General features: G+C 38.6%; 1 long non-coding RNA gene across 5 annotated transcripts in view; it reads right to left on the bottom strand.

The window, feature by feature from the left end:
- LOC135212487 (uncharacterized) overlaps positions 1-18324 on the bottom strand; it is a 233863-nt gene that overhangs the window by 61315 nt on the left and 154224 nt on the right. Inside the window, exons 1-2 of one of the 5 annotated variants that reach the window (XR_010313916.1) lie at positions 4623-4684; positions 4036-4468 (exon numbers count right to left, since the gene is read on the bottom strand). The exons of the other annotated variants lie outside the window; for them this stretch is intronic. This is a non-coding gene — a long non-coding RNA (uncharacterized LOC135212487). Of the gene's footprint in view, positions 1-4035; positions 4469-4622; positions 4685-18324 lie in introns of those variants that run through there. 5 annotated transcript variants of the gene reach the window in all.

Raw genomic sequence — 18324 nt, 5'->3', positions numbered from 1 at the left:
ACCGCGATGGCGGCAAAAGATGTGTGTATAACTTGACTTAATACCACACCTTTAATTTTACACAAAGGTTCGGGTGAGGGGTGAGGGGTAAGGTGGAGAGGGTGGGGGAGGGATTAGGAGTGGCGCTCTTGGAACTCGGCTAGCGGCCATTACCAACCATGACTTCTGTTATAAGTGATATTCCAGGGAGTTCTCTCTTGTAAGAATCACTGACTCATGGTATTACAATGCATTTTCCAGCCTCTCTCTCTCTCTCTCTCTCTCTCTCTACATTTTAAACCTCGATCAGAAACAAACAGTAATTTCTTGTTGTGTAAAACTTAAGAGGTATGAAATCATTTATATAAAAGATAGCGTCAGTCGCTTACCAATGCTCAAATACTGTTCTGTGAATAATAATTAATCAGAGAGAGAGAGAGAGAGAGAGAGAGAGAGAGAGAGAGAGAGAGAGAGAGAGAGAGGAATGGTCAGCTTTTACGTATCCAGTGAACTTGAACGCAGGTACAGGTAGTCAGGTTATCAACGGAATGAAAATGTCGGTCTAGCGGTGAAGAATATTTTAGAGTTCCATTGAAACCGATCACAGAAATCAATTTACGGAACAACTTGATACCAGTTTCGTTTACCACTTTGTTTACTACTCGTTTACTCGATAAACAAGAAAATCTAAAGAAATAAAATCTCTAAATCTTTGGAAAATAAGGTTTGAGGTCAACGGAATGAAAATGTCGGTCTAGGAGTGGCGAAAATACTCAAGTGTTCCTGTAAAACCGAACACAGAAATCAATTAACGGAACAACTCGACACCAATATTGTTTACCACTCTTGTTTACTCAATAAACATGAAATTCTGGAGGAATCAAATCTGTAAACCCGGGAAAACAAGGTTTACAGAGCTGCAATGCCAGATTCGTTTAGCAATACCTTCAACTACCTCAGCTCAAAAGAGAAAGTTCCGACGAATTGATACTTGCTCCAAAAAGGAAAAAGTTTCCAATTATGGGTAAGTTATAAGCGACCTTCCCTTCCGCTAATAATACCGCGGCTTTTAATCTTTCTTGGTACATTCGTTGAGTCATACTGTTAAGATAACAAAGGCTTAACTGGTAAATAACTGATCTTGCTGGATTTGCGATCACCTTCTGTTACTTCTTCCAAATGGACACCATAATAGTCTTTGGAAGCTTGAATTTCAAGTCAATGGAACCCGGTTCCTCTTCTTGAATAACGATAATAATAATAATAACAATAATAAGATATATTAAGTGTTCAATAGCGTTATCGGTCTAGCTCAACAAGAACACACTTTAAGCCTACAGTTAGTTAAGTCTCAAGTTCGATATGGATCTTCGTTAATTCATCCCCATAAGTATTTATCTTATTTACCTTTTTCCCTCTTCATACGCCTTTCTCCGAATATGATCCATTTTCCCTCTAAATTCGTCTTTCTTGAGAATTATTATCCCGGAGAAAGAAACATCTATCTCCCTGGCAAGGCTTCATACATGGCTAGAGCTACTCGGTGACGGTGAAGTAGTATGACAAGAGAGAGAGAGAGAGAGAGAGGGTGGGTGTGCGAGTGTGTGAGTGAGTGAGTATGTATGTATATGTGACCATGTCGGTTCGGGTCCCCAGAAAGAAAAATTCTTCATACAACATGGCCGAGCTGCGCATCTCTGAGCTTCATTTTTCCCAGCAACCCGCATCACCACACTAACCCTCCTCCTCCTCCGCCTCCTCTTCCTCCTACTCCAACTCCACCTCTTACTGCTATTACAACTATACCACCTCCACCCCACACGACAGGGAAGCAGAAACGGCAGGAGAAACAGCAGCATGAAGAGCTTGGTCTATACAAAAGCCTTAAGCTTACGATTACTACTACTAATATTTCGTTTATCTTGCAAACTTCTTGAAAAGAATTTCACAACCTCAGGGCCCCAGTTTTGGCTCCACTTCACCTACTTTCATATATGTATGTTCCCCCCCCCCCCCCCTGCCCCCCCCCCCCCCCCCCCCCTCCTTCAAGCGTCTGTCTCTTACAGCCACTTCCTATTCGCTAGGATAATGAATAATAATAACTTATAATAGTCGCAAATATGAATTACGAGCTGATATTAGGCCTACAGCGATCACTACACGTAACCTTTCCCCCATACAATACCACCAAAATGCCGCCCCCCTTTCTTTCCCTCATTCTCTTTCTAGACCGTGTTCCTCATCATCCCAGGCAGTCCTCCTATCTCTCCCTCTACTGCTCCTACTATACTACTATACTACCTCCTCCTCCTCCTACTTCCCCCATCTCTTCAGCTAGCAGCAGAAGCTATATACCCCCACATCCTGGCCCCTAAACACAAAACCAATCCTCCCTCTGTCTCTCTTTCTCTCTCTCTCTCTCTTTTTCCAGCACAGGCAGCACAACCCCCACCTTTTGTTACTCTAGTGGTTTCGTTTCTTTAAGGGGTAAGACGAGCCCGGAGTTGCCAGTGAGGAGAGGATAGAGAGAGATAGAGAAGAAGAGAGAGAGGAAGAGAGAGACCGGAGTTGCCAGGGTGAGAGAGAGAGAGAGAGAGAGAGAGAGAGAGAGAGAGAGAGGGTGGGGGAACAGAGAACCAGGGCGAGAGAGACAGAGGGGAAAAAAGAAAAGGGAAAGACGAGACAGAAACAAATAACTCAAGAAGATGGTCTGTCTCATTCTCTCTTTACCCACCTCGAGTCCGAAAGGTTTTAAATATAATAATGTAACCAAACTATCCCTGAACTCCTAGCCTTTTTCACTTAATATATGCAGAACAACATTAATAATAAACGCGTCTTTATTTCCTTCGACGAGTAACTGTCTAATCTAATGAGAAACACGACAGAGATAAAAATCTATAAAAATGTCGACCATTAGCCAACGCTCGCAAGAATCTTGAAAAGTTAATGACCCGACGATATACGTGCGGCCTTATATGCAAGTCAACGAGATTCATCAATAAGCAACTATTCCTGAAATGTAGTGGTTATCAAGAATGCCTTATTCTTATCATCAACGAGCGGCCATTCTTGCAATGTTGTCTTTCAAGAATGCCTTATTCTTAAGACGTGGGGCGAGGCTAGGGTGCACAAGTTTAATTTAATTATTCTTCATTCAACACAGGTATAATCTGAAAAATTCTTGATTTAACACAAAAATACAATATTATGATTCAACACAGAGGTATAAACTATAATCATTCTTGATTCAATACGAAGTATAATATTGTTAATCTTGATTCTACACAAGTTTAATCTCTGTGACTCTTTAAGTATAATCAGTCCTGATTCGACCACATCCAGTATAATCTAATCATTCTTAAATCAGCACACTGCAGTATAATCTAATTATATTTGATTCGACATTTACGGAAACTTTCAGTTTACAAATTTACAAATATAACTTATCGACGAAATGTACTATGGTAATGTGGAAACGAATTACATTTATATCTAGTTTTAAGTGGTTTGGATCAAACAAGTTGATAGTGAGACCACTAATTTCTGAGACCACTATTTCTCAAGATAATTCATTTCAAGTCGACTATCTTTTTAAGATAATCCACCTAAAGGCGACTAAAAGTCTTTTACTTTATTCTATTTATTTATTTTTTAAGATAAATTACTTCCGCGCGCTTCTACGAACTTCCAAACTAACCTATGTAATAAAATCAGTCTTTGACACTCGAGTGACAAAACAAATTCACAATCTACTGCAAAGAGCTTTTTAAAAAATCTGAATGTAATCAATATTCAAACTATTTAGGCCGGGTACAACTTGCAACACAAACTTTTGCCTGCACTGGACCGGCTTGGCCTTTAAAATGAATTTGAAATCACTTCATCACCAACAAACGGATGAAAGAATATTAAGCATGACCTAATTTAAAACTATCTACCTGAAGACCAACAGGTGGGGGAAAAAATAACGGTAATACTTTTTAAGTCTAACCTCCTAAGCCTAGTCACATTCACAACAACATTACGCTAAATACAAAATTAAATAGGTCTTACCTTCTTCATTTGCCAATTAATAAATGGCACATATTGTCCTTCCGCCTGATCCGTTATGTACGAAAAACTCCATGACTTTTTAGTAAAACTTTACGATATGCATCACAACATTGGTAAATAAATTAGCCAATTTTTTTTTTATTATTTTCTATACATCCAACATTCTTGGCGGTAACACACTTCACATAATCACTTGATATATTTTCTTTTATTTAACTTTGCTCCACTTCAATTCACATTATTAAGCTTCGTTTTATCTTTTATTTAATTTTCTTTTATTTAATTTTCAACTCACGGAATTATCACTTAATTCGTGTCTCAAAATTTAAAATTTACGACACGAAATGTTTTCTAAAACATGACAACTTTCCACACTTCCGTACGAGGGTTGTACATATATATAGATATCTATAACTCCTTCGAAGAAGGAAACCTTGAAATAAAAACAAAACGAAAAACAGATGAATTAGAGTAATATTTTCTTTACTGTCATTTTTCTTTAGTGTCTTCTTTAAAAACCTCCAAGAAAGACAGCTTGCAGAGTGAATATTATTTATATATATAATAAATATAATTCCCGCGATTACGCTCTGAAATGGCGAGCACACACACACACACTTCACCACCAACCAACACGGGACGTCTTTCGCCTGATATAAGCGAATGACACACACACACACAAACACAAGCTCCTAAGAGAGGTGGAGGAGGAGGATGAGGAGGAGGAGGAGGTGGATGGGGAATAGGAGTATGAGGGAGGAGGAGGAGGTGAGGATGAGGGAGTAGTAGTAGTAGGGTGGATGTTACACAATGGAGGTGCCAGAGTTATGATGACAGCTAACCCCCAAGCAGCAGCAGCAGCCACCAGCCAGCTACAGAGAGAGAGAGAGAGAGAGAGAGAGAGAGAGAGAGAGAGAGAGCCTCTTCCTCCCGGACCAGAATGAAACGATAAAAAGAGATAATGTAACGACGATTTCACACGATTATTATCATACACTGGGGCTCCTGAGACGATCGATGAACCTAACTCTAAAAAACTTAAAAGCTCAGAAAAAGGTTTGTTAACTCCGTAAACCCCCACTTTTAAACCCGCGAGGAAATAAAACATAAACCAACCAGCCCCCGCCCCTCCCCTCCCCCATTTTCTTTCGAACTGTAGACTGGAAGATCAAATTAAAGTATGTGCGAGAGAGCGAGAGTTTTGTATGTGCAGGAACCAGTCAGTGGGCGACGAACAAGCGAGCGTTCGTCTCTCTCTCTCTCTCTCTCTCTCTCTCTCTCTCTCTCTCTCTCTCTCTCTTGTCGGATGTGGAAAACTGCAAAACATCATACGTGAGCCAAAGGCGGGCGGCTTCGTCGACGAGAGCTGTTGGGAGGGCGGAGGAATCGATTGGGTTAGGCCAATCTCACAGCTGTTATCGTTTAGAATGGCAACCGGCGCTAAATGAGCTGAAACTTGGACACAACTAACTATATCTCGCTCGCCGAGAAAGAAAGGAATGTTCGAGTCGTCGTTAATTCGCTAATTGAAAGTCTCGCCGTGCGTCTTCGTCTACTTGGGAACAAAGAAAGCTTCGGTAATCGATGAAGGAGTGGATATGTGTACCAAAATGTACCGAAAGTACCGAACATTGCCTTTAGGGGAGAATGGAATTCTCAGTTGGGAAACACACACACACACGCACCATATTGTAAAATGTCAAGCGGGACATCTGCACTTAAAATGCTTCCCCCAGGAGACGGTGACACAGCAATCACTCGATCAATCAGCTTAACCGCAGATGAAAAGCTGCGAAGCGAAGCTTAACCCGAGATGGAACAGATGCAGCGGTTCAACATACCGCGAGTCGAATGCGTCTAAGCAAGGAGGTGGTGTGTCACCTTAACAAGAAACCGACCTCAATCTAACGCACATTAAATCAATAACCTGATGTAAATCACACAAGACTGAGGGGTGAGAGAGTAAGAGAGAGAATTTTAAAATACCTTCCTGTGTAGCACCACCACCACCACCACCACCGGTGGGTGAGGTGACAGCGCGCTCCAAATAAGGGAACAATACAGCGATGTAACGCCATAAAAAAAAAAAAATAAATAAAGACTCGTGAAAACCAAGAGAGCTGTACGATCGACCCAGGCGAACGGAATGTCAAAATACCCCAGTTGCTTTTCATAATGTTTAGCAAGTTTAAAGTCTCCATCAGGCAGCTTAAACACGCGTATTTTTTAGGAAATGAGCGGAGCGAGTGGGTGAGAAAGAGAGAGAGAAAGAGACGCTTCTCCAACGCCACCAACCTACCAACCAACCAACCCCCTCTCTCTCTCTCCGCTGAGCAAGACTTTTTCGTACAGTTCTTGGAAGTGGAACTCTAGTACACAAACCAAGATATCTCTCTTTCTGTGCCTGCTTCGCCGTTCGGTGGTAATCTTGGTGTTTGGGGGAGGGGGGGGAGATAATATTTAAAACTGCGCGAGTTCACAGCAGAAAACGAGTTCACCTGGAGAGAGAGAGAGAGAGGGAGGAATAGCAATGATCTTTTTTAAGTAGGTTTGGAGTTCATCATGTGAATTGGATGTTGCCAGCGGTTTTAGGGGTGAATATGGCTGACCTGTGCAAGAACTTAGGTTGCGAATCCACGCGGCTATGAATAACAGTCTGAAACTGTACAAATATTAACTCTTATACGATTTACAGTCTAACACTGTTCATATATGAACCCGGATATGAATTATAGTCTGAAACTGTACAAATATTAACTCGTATACGATTTACAGTCCAAGACTGTTCAAGTATTAATTAACATGGATAAGAGTTGCAGTCTAAAACTGTTGAAATATTAACCCGGATAAGAATTACTGTCTAAAACTGTTAGAATATTAACATGGATAAGAGTTAGTCCAAAACTGTTGAAATATTAACCCGGATATGAATTACTGTCTAAAACTGTTAGAATATTAACACGGATAAAAATTTCAATCTGAAACTGTTGGAATATCAACACGGATAAGACCTATAGTCCAAAACTACTGGAATATTCTCACTAAGAGAAATCATGAGGTGTCAGCGGTTTCAAGAAATCAACCATTTCTGTTTCGAAGAATAATATCAATGAACAACTTATCAACTGTTTTTCTAACGGTGCATAGTAAACTATCATTACCGAAAGTGACACTGTAAACCGTCACTGTGTCACTTTACACAAAATTCAAGTTATGAACGCACAATCCTTAAAACCCGTATTAGCGTATACAATCCTTAACCCGTATTACCGTAATGCACCGACCATATACATACAAAGCCAGCAGCATCGTCGCTAACACACGATAAATCTTGATAAAATCAATAACAGCGACTCTTCCTTCGAGAAAGCTACAGAAGAGCGACTCATAATCTCTTCCGAAGAAGAAGAAAAAGAAGAAGAGGAAGCAGAAGTAGAAGACGAAGAAGATAATAATGAAGACGGCATTAGACCGACCAAAGCTAGACCCATGTAAAAAGACCTTTGTTTCTCGCAGTAATAATTACAGAAGGGTGCAGTACGCCCCCCGAAAAACCTGGCACTGATACCAGGACGGATATGTGAGTGAGAGAGAGAGAGAGCGCGCTTGTGTGTGTGGGGGTAGCCATGCGCTAACCCCTGTTGGACCTTATACTAATGCAAGTGAAGAGAGAGAGAGGGAGGGGAGGGGAGGGGAGAGGGAGGGAGATAGAGAGAGAGAGAGAGAGGGGGGGGGGGGCAGGGCTTTCAAGCTGTCATTGAACGCTGGAGACCTTAGTCAGTCACACACAGCTTTTGCTCTTGCTCAAATATGGATTCCTTTGAAGAGAAAGGGTTCATGAATCCCTCTTTTTCTCTCCTTCTTTCTTATTCGCACACTCCTCTCTTCTATCTACCTTAGTTTTTTGAAAGATAAAAAAAAAAAAATAAAAGGAAACACGAGACGCAGAGAAGAGCTCACAATGATAGGTTAGGTCTAAGGCATACAAAAAGAAAAATATTTAAGAGAGAGAGAGAGATCTGTTAGCACACACACACACACACACATCAATTAAAGCGGTTCTCCTTTTTTAAACTCTCATCAACTTCGACCCAAACTGTCGAAAGAATACTAGTAGTTACCGCTTGTACATTTCGTAATGCTTTGTAATTCTAAGGTATTGGGAAGCTACTATCGAGGAGGAAAGCCCGAAAATAATAGTAGGAATACGTAAAGATCTAGAAATACTCAACACTTCATAGTCATAAGCAAATATAAGCTGTTACGAGACTAGAAGATTAAAGCCAGTGATGGAGTAACTGTAATTTTAGGTAAAAATTTTATAATAGCACCAGCGGCCTATTCCATTAAATGAAATAAACTTAAGCTTTTGCTAATAGTACTATCGGCCCACTCTGTTAAATAAAATAAACTTTTAAGATTCTTTAATGGTAGATAGGCCTAATCTGTCAGGTAAAATAAACTTAGATTCTGCTAATAGTACAATTGGCCTAGTCTGCTAAATTAAAATAAAATAAACTCGAAGACAAGAGTCCACGAAACGATCTACTGTAACAATCACTGTGAGTCCATTCCCATGCAAAACGTTATACACTGTGCCGGCAATAAAACCAATCCTCCAGGATTACTATCAGACGTGGCCACGCAGTCTTGCTACAGTAGGCAACTTGCTTCAACAACAACGACCAAACACGCCCCCCCCCTCCCTAATCCCATCTCCCCTATCTCCCACCTCCTAAAAAGGCGCCCCCTGCTTCAGATAAGGGGTGTGCTTCGTAAGGTATCATACATATTGACATACAGAGAGAGACAGGGAAGGAGTGACGGAGAGGGAGAGGGGGGAGGGAGGGGGTAGGTGTTTCACTCACTAAGCCAAGCATAAATCAAGCAAGCTAATATCTTTTGGACAGTTGGTATTGTCGGATTAAGCAAGGACAGAGCGTATAGATTAAATTGTTGTTATGATGATCTGTTTAATTATGTAAATAACCTCTTCGTGACCACTCTATGTACTGCTACACATTCGAAAAACGGCCTTGTATGTTTGCAGATGTTAAATAGGCCAACATACCCATATTTAAACCTTCCCTTGCTATTACGTCTTACGAGGCCTCTCTAACTACATTTGTATCTATGAAGAATCTATTTCACCCCTAGAACCACATCAATCACGCCTTTTCTCAAGGCCAATTTTCCAATTCTACTTCTTTAAAACCGTTTACAAACTTTCACCTACCTACGATCAACTCGCTTTCTTGCATCCAACTGTAAATCTTCCTTAACTGACACACTTACATAACTAATTCGCACCCCACGTATCCCCTTTAACCTGCTTGTATCCCCTTCCATTGTGACCCTAATCTATGTAACGTCAATCTCTCCACTGTGGTTGCGTGTGCATTATACGATAATGTGACTAAGCAAGTCTGCGTCAAATATAAACTTTGAACCACATAACATTCATTCTCTCTTTACAAAGGCTTCCACTGCCGTTAAGTGTGCCTTGTGGGAAAGCATAAAACGGCCCACATTGCAACGAAGCAGAGTTGAAAGAGCTTCTGCAATCAATAAAGTATGCGAGAGCTGGGGAGTCACTTAGACCCACATTTATAGCTGAACATTCAAAACATTCGTGATACAGCAGGGACTGGTAATGTGGACACTGTTGAAAAAAAAAAAGGAAAAAGGGGGGTTACTTTTGCAGAAAATAATAGAATGGATTCTAAGGTGTATACATCAACTTCATTGAGAATATCAACAGAACTATGCATTTTCAACAGTAACCGTGCAAATTCCAAAAGGTATTACCTGCAGCAAGCAAGCACTATGCAAGACGTACGTCAACTCTCACTGAAACGAAGCAACGATAATGTTTCGATTTCAACAATATGCAGTTTCATTGAATCAGCTGCTGCTGCACCAAGCACTATGCAAGCAAGCACACGCTTCCAAATTTGGGGGAGGGGGATGAGGGTGGGCCAGATACAGAGCGGTCAGGAAGCACAACAGAACCCTCTGAAGCCGAAATAACTGACAATAATTGACACTGTACATCTGGTGGTAACCCTAGCCACCAAAACGACACGAAGATAATCATGAAAAGAAAAAAAAAGAAAAAAAATCTATACTTTTCCGCCGGTTACTTGAACTCCCTCTGCATTTGGTACACGTTTAACGACAGAGAGAGAGAGAGAGAGAGAGAGAGAGAGAGAGAGAGAGAGAGAGAGAGAGAGAGAGAGAGCAGAGCAGAGCACGGGAACGCTTTCTTACACTTACGTAACCGAAAGTTGGTGTTGGGTACACAAACCCATATTAGATTCGGTACTAATATACATTTGCCAGTGACTTTTCGTACATTATTTAATTAGAATATGTGTTTTTATTTATAACGTAAACCAGAGACAATCCCTATTCATGATAAAAATCCTTAAAACTCGGTAAAACAAGCCAGAATATTCACAAGAATGTGAAGGATATGACATCACGTTCCTAGACCGATGTTACGAAAGTCTTCAAGAATGATGCAGGATGCAGGTTATTCCTGTAGCGTCATGTCAAAGTGACGTTACATTACAATATATTTATACATTATGTAACAATGTTATGTAAATTTAAAGCTGCCATTTTAAAGGGGATCGTGATCGTACGCAACAGCACCAAGATTTTCGTATTTATTAGCCTCTAAAAAGGAGCTTCAGTAAGTTAAAGCACTACTGTATTGCACGTTATCACTCACTGTTTTCTATTCTACATTATTTAAACCGCCCCCCCATCTCTCTCTCTCTCCTCCACGATGGGTTTAGCAAACCCCTGAAAAACCATCAGCCATGAGACTAGTTACCACCTGCCATAGTACGCTTTGTAACCACTCCGCTTACATGTTCTCAACTCCCCTCTCTAACCTTCCCCCTCCCCCCCCTCCCACCCACTCCCAATCCTCCGAAAAATCCCAAGCCTGCTTCACGGTTGCCCAAACTCCAACACACATACACACAAACGCACGCACAAACGCCACAAGTAACACCCACCAGATATACGACAAAGACGCTACCAAAAGGTTTTTCTCTCTTTTTTTTCGGGCTGATTATAAAACCAGTTAGATACCTCCAGCGCAACAAACATACGCACACACGCATTTATTATTCGTCCAGGTTGAGAACTCGGCGGATAGAAGTCGCTCTACTTCTTGTACGCGACGACTGAATGTATATTTATTCAGATTACGCCACTGTTGGTGGAATTCCCTGCGTTTCTTTTCCAATGACAAGAGGCATTCAACATGGCGGCTGGCTCGTCTTGACCAACTCTGACACGAGCGTAAGCCGAAATATGAAATTAATCAACGAAAATATAATGGAAAATGAACAGCAGACGTTGTAAAAAACAGATTTAAAGATATGGCATTTAAATTACGTGATAAATTCATCAAATATATACTAAATTTTTTGATAAATTCGTCAAATAAAACATCATTAAGGGTACAACGACAAAATATGATATAGCACTCTTCAGCGAAGACAATGCAAAACGCCACGTATTAGAGAGAGAGAGAGAGAGAGAGAGAGAGAGGTTCTTGACCACCAGGCAAAAGTCGCCCTTAGTTCCTTCTTGAGTAGGTTATGTTCGATCCATGTTGCATGACCGGCAAAATTCAGCAAGGCGATTAGAACTCACTCTCCAAGCCTTTCCCCCCCCTCCTCCTCCTTCCCCTCCTCTTCTTCTTCCTCTTCTACAGAGAAGGAATCTACTGATATTTCGTTTTTTTTACGAGAAGACAAGAGGACTTATCCTAGGCCTATAATTGGCTCCAAGCGTTACTCCGTTGGGAGACAGTCTTGAACCAAAGCAAAACATTATCTTCTATTTGTATTAATTTATAGTAATCTTAATCTTTGTAGGCAGTTTATAAAAAAAAATCTTTTGTAATCATTTCGGATTTATTAGGATTCCCGTTGCCTTGCTTAACTAGGCCTATGAAAAGCAATAGAAAAAAGAAAAAATGTGAACTTCACAAATATAAGAAGAGTGTAAGCTTATTTATACAGGTTTATGTAGACTTTAAACTCATCTCTACACAGATTTATGCAGACTTTAGACTTGATCAACAGGTTTATGTCGACTTTAGACTTGAACTTTACAAATGATGTTGATTTTAGACTTGAACTTCACAAATTATGTAGACTTTAAACTTAAACTTCACAAATTTATGTAGGCTACAAACTTATCTACACAGGTTAATGTAGACTTTAGGCTTGAACTTCACAAATTATGTAGAATTTAGACTTTCACTTCAAAAATTTATGTAGGCTGCAAACTTATCGACAGATTTATGTAGACCTTAGACTTGAACTTCTCAAATTATGTAGACTTTAAACCTTACACATTCATGTAATTTATGTAGACTTTAGACTTGAACTTTACAAATTATGTAGACTTTAAACTTAAACTTCACAACTTTATGTAGGCTGCAAACTAATCTACACAGATTTATGTAAACTTTAGACTTGATCTACACAGATTTATGTAAACTTTAGACTTGATCTACACAGATTTATGGAGACTTTAGACATAACCTACAGTGATGAATGTAAACTACGTCTAGACCTACACAGACTTCAGCAGGCAATGCAACTAAACAGGAAGTCCAAAGCTCAAGAAGTTAAAGTAGCAGTAACTTTTGTTTTGAAATTATTATATTCTTCCTGTTGGGAGTTACTTGAGCTATAAGACGCCAGAACCTTGGTCTACCAATCAATAATGAATATGAACAGTCCACCCACGACATCTCAACTCAAAGCCAAAGAAAATGGGTAGAGAAATAGACGAAAAAAAAAAGGAATATAAATATATATATATATGAAATTCTGGCATCAGAACGGCCTCAAGTATAATTTGCTAGATAACTCTTATCTGCTTGTCAGTATCATTCTAGATTACAACAGTGTCCGATTTAAGTAAAAGATAAAGCCTTTTCCTTATAATTCTTCGTTATCTAGACAACAACATATGTGTCGCACAATTAAGTAGAATGATAAAATGCATGTGAATATATAATTATATATATATATATATATATCTATATATATATATATATATATATATATATGAAAAGGCTTTTAAATCATTCAAGATGATTCTTAACAGTTAATTAACTTACATAACCTTCCTAACTCAATGAATTATGAGGTAATGTTGACACAAACCCACGCTTAGCCCACGTCTAAACCTGAAGCCTGAACGCTATTTATAAAGTAACTCCACAAGGCGTGTATCCCTAAACAGCTTATCAGTGTAGCTATAACTATAGCTTCCACTTGATGTTGTAACGCCAGTTTTAGCAACCACAATCAATCAATCAATCAGCTTTCACTTGAAGACCACAAAAAGGCAAAAAGCATATACAGTTGTCCTTATGGTACTAAGGCACCAACGAATTGTAAAGGACACACTTTTGCTTTTGACCAGTTCTCTCTTATGTAAATGACCAAGTGAACACTTTTTGAAAGCTTCTCTTGTTGTTCATACAAAGCCCGATGGGTTTCGTTCATTTCTGGTCGGTCTAGGACGACAGATGTGGAGTGGGTACATTTGAACGAAAGAGTTATACATGCCTCTCTATCGATTGGAACAGAATTGAAATACAAAGATGATATAATAATACAGAAACTGTCAAATCTATCCATCCACCCGACAGAACATTTAATAAATATTAAACATGGTCACCACCACTGTTAGACTCGTGCCAAAAGTATTACATGAGATTTCTTGAGCCGTTAATTCTATATATATATATATATATAGTATATATATATATATCTATATATATATATATATATGTGTGTGTGTGTGTGTGTGTGTGTGTATGGAGTAGTAATGTATGTATGTATGTAGTATGTATGTATGTATGTATGTATTAGATATATATATATATATATATATATATATATATATATATATGTAATATATATTATATATTCTAACCTTTCAGTGAACCATTTTCGAAATAAAAATCAATGACGTCATTTGATATTCTAAAGTGATTAATGAAAGGTATTTTGGGTCACTATGCAAGTAGCAGCTATCATGATAGCCTAAACCTAGTCCTACAAAGTAACTTCAACTGTCAGGATAGCCTACACCACCTAGTCTTACATTCTTGCATCAACTGTAAAGATGGCCTAGACCTAGTCCTACACACACTAAAATCAACTAGCATTAACCGTCAGGATAGCTTATGCTAGGCCTACACACTATAGCGTCTAGTCTAAACTATCCCCAGAGACTCACATCTATTCTTATTATATTTGCTAGTTATTCAAGAAAAAACTTTCTGTTATTTCTATTATTATTAGTAACTTTGCTCCTTAATGAAATGGATTTGATTGCCGAACAACAAACAACAACGAACATGACGTCATTCCCAAAACCTGTCCTTCTAATGACCACAAGAGAATTATTTACTTCTTATCCACATTTTCTGAAACTGACTCAACATAACGTAATTACTGAAGAAATGACCAATTATAAATTTGAAGAAATTTATTAATATATATCGGTAAACGCAAATTAAGTTACATATCAATAATCTACAAACGAACTTAATTTTTCATTAAAATTTCCAATATGAACAAAATAAATACCTGATCTATAAAACTCTGCAGTTTAAAGCCTTATTTACACCCAATGTTTCCCTATTGTAAATGCATTACCTTAACCCTGCATTATAACAAAATTACATCATATTTAATAATATAAAATATATACTCATTATAGCCATTTTTTCATATATACTTAAAGCAATCATAGAAAACATCAAATACACTTATAATGTCTTCACATTTCTACCTGCATTCCATGCTGGCTTTCCCCCCATATCAATCATTTTGCGTTTACATCACCTAGCACTACCACCCTCTCAAAAAAAAAAAAAAAAAAAAAAAAAAAAAAAAAAAAGTTCACTCAACCAGGAGGTTCCTCTAGAAGGTTCCTTCTGGGCCTTGGGTACGGTTACTTCCCGATACCCAAATTCCTTGATCAATAACACCCTCCCCCCACTAGAAATTGAAGTATTTGGTTATCTACCAACTTAAGCCTACTGAGAGATCAACCCCCCTTCGCTATTGTCACCACAAAACATTTTTCTGCAATAAAAATACAACAATCACAACCACACACACACACACACACACACCACTGTCCTTTATTAAAACACAATGAAATCAAACTACATTATATTTTTGATCTTCGAAAAGAAAAGATAAAGTAATAAAAATTAAACGAATGACAACTCAAATAAAAAAGAACAAGTAATATGGAAATAAACGAATAAACTACAAACTCAAATAAAAATATAGTGAGTTTAGATTCTGTCAAAATGTGCCAACACTTCATAGGCAAAGCAGAACCCACCGTTAACTTTGCCCTGAATACCAATATGTCTCTACCTGCAGCTGACTATTCCTTTTAAAGTTATCTAGGCGTTAACTAGCCAAAGATCAATGAATAAGTTTAATTTACATTAAAAAACAGAGTCATATACATAAGGAATTATATGATGCCTCCTTAAACAAAGGCACAATGACGCAAAGGTCATAAAATCACCGAAAAACATGAAATTTCCAAGAAAAGATGGATGCTTGTAGCATCTGACTTCCTTCTCTTCTCCTCTAGTTAATGCCGAGGCCAGCCAGCCAGCTAGCTAGCTAGCTACACATACGCACAAACACACAAACTCAGGCCGCCCTTTTTGCATTCCTCCGATGCATTTCCTCAGAGGAAAGTTCACCAACCTTCCCCCCAACCACATACCAGTCATGATGAAAACACATACCATTCTCCGAACTAAGGCAGCGAAATATCACTCGGTTTGACACCAGGCATATGTTAGCTACAAGCGACTGGGTATGAGAAGTTGTTTTCATATATATATATATGTATATATATATATATATCTATATATATATAATATATATACTATATATTAATATATTGGTTTTCAGTTGATTATCTGAATACTTAGATGTTTGAAGTTCTTTCTCTCTCATATTTGAAGTTTGTTTTGATATGATATCATTTAATAACAGCAATACTAATACTACAAATAGTAATGGTCTACATGAGACTAAAAATCAGTAAGATTCATAAATTCGTTTCTCGTTGATTATCTAAATATATGCTTATAGTTCTTTTATCTCTTGTTTGTTTGTAGGTTATTTTAATAATAAGCTTAAATAACAGTGAAACCTTTATAAATAACCCAGAAACGTACTTATGTACATAAGCAAACAAAATGGAGCCTATATAGGTAATGCTGACTCATTAAACACACATAATCACAAAGAATACACGGGCTTTCACCCCAGAGGAACATCACAACGAAACTCCTCTCTCTCTCTCTCTCTCTCTCTCTCTCTCTCTCTCTCTCTCTCTCTCTCTCGAGAACAGCAGCAGCAGCTGCTGTGAGGAGTGAGACTCCCAACCCCCAACAAAATGTGAAAACTGCAACGTAGGTTCAGCTTTGGCGGCGGCATTTTGCGCAATGCTGCATCTTTTAACATTCCTCCTTACAACAATCACGGAAGAAGAAGAAGAAGAAGAAGAAGGCTTCTTCCTACATTCCTCAACGCTAGTTACTGCTTTTCCCTGCTTCTTGATGTGAACAGTAGTCTATTTGGTCTACGTTTAGTGAGATAGTTCACAATTATGAAATTCAAACGCTTTCCACTTTACGTATAGACACTGCAGCTTTAATGGACTAATCTAAAAACGAGAGAAAAAAAATGTTATTGTCTATAAACCTATAACTGCACTGTAGATAAACATAAACATTAGGACCGATATGTTCCATGTGGACACGACGTATGTGCCGTGTAGGCCTACTCGCATGTTTCGCTTTTATACAACAAACCACAGTATCGAAACTAATAATAATAATAATAATAATAATAATAATAATAATAATAATCCCATAAACAAAACAAGAGTGAGGGTAAATAAAGCTTCCCATCATCACGCAATGTCCTATTTGAGGAGAAAATGTAATTTAATGGATGATAAAATGCTCCCTAAACGGTTCATTAAAACAATCAGTGATATACAAATAATTATCCGGGAATCATTATTAATAAAAATTCAATTACATGCGGTTGAACTGGAGCACAATAATAACGCCGCCCATGCGATAAATCAACGGACATTATTACTAGGCCGAGGTACACAAACGGGTTGTATAAATAACGCTTGGCGAATATTACTTGAATATCACTTGGCGTACTTCACAAAAGCACCGTTAATGTGGACTCATACCTACTTGAAGTAAGGATAAATGATGACATATTACTTTTTATTATAATGTACTGTTGGAATGTTACCTATAGGCCTATAATAATTGTTTTTTTTTTAAGTTACACGAACGTTTACCTTGTGTTATACATTCGATAAATAAAGGACCAAGAGATTAATATACTTTCTTTTGAGAATATCAAAGTATGTCGGCCATAATAGCTATTCGTTTGTCGAGTATACTGTACGCTTATAAACGTTGAGAGAGAGAGAGAGAGAGAGAGAGAGAGAGAGAGAGAGAGAGAGCGTCATCAAAACAAACGTTCACAGTTACGCACAAACATACGGACACTACACAACGTAGACTGTGAATGGCTAAAGTTGAGACTGTTTGTTAAGGAAAATGAAAGAACATGCACATAAAGTATGATTCTATATATGTAGATGGATAAGTTTAGTCACTGATAGGCCTTAAAAACCTACTACAATTACCTAATGATGTGATAGAGAACTGTATTATATAGGATCTACAAAAAGCCTTGTAATCAGATAAAAACGATTCTGTAACCCCATTCGATGTTAAATTACTAGTATAATTACGACTAATGACACACTAAGCAAGTCGTGTTGAAGGTGACATCACAGGAATCAATGTATGTTACATCCATTAGGCCTGTACGTGTCAATGCCTGCCTTGTAATTATTCAAGTTTTTAGCCTGGTGAAAAGCAGCAGCAGTTCTCCCCGACGCTGTCAGCCAACAGAGAGAGAGAGAGAGAGAGAGAGAGAGAGAGAGAGAGAGAGAGAGAGAGAGAGAACAAAGTTGAGTGACGCTTGGGCAGATGTTGAGAAGGCCGGGGTTTAGCTGACGCGGTTAAACCCACCACCCTAGACCAAGTCACAGTCTCTACTTCTCTCTCTCTCTCTCTCTCTCTCACCAGCGATCGACAGTAACTGGGAGCAACTCCAACTCCAATTCCACCTCCTCCGCTTGGCTTCGAGCTATACC

This window comes from Macrobrachium nipponense, chromosome 41 (assembly GCF_015104395.2).
Source record: "Macrobrachium nipponense isolate FS-2020 chromosome 41, ASM1510439v2, whole genome shotgun sequence".
NCBI classification, from domain to species: Eukaryota; Metazoa; Arthropoda; class Malacostraca; order Decapoda; family Palaemonidae; genus Macrobrachium; species Macrobrachium nipponense.
Note: the sequence above shows the minus strand (reverse complement) of the source record. Positions and strands in the feature narration are given on the sequence as shown.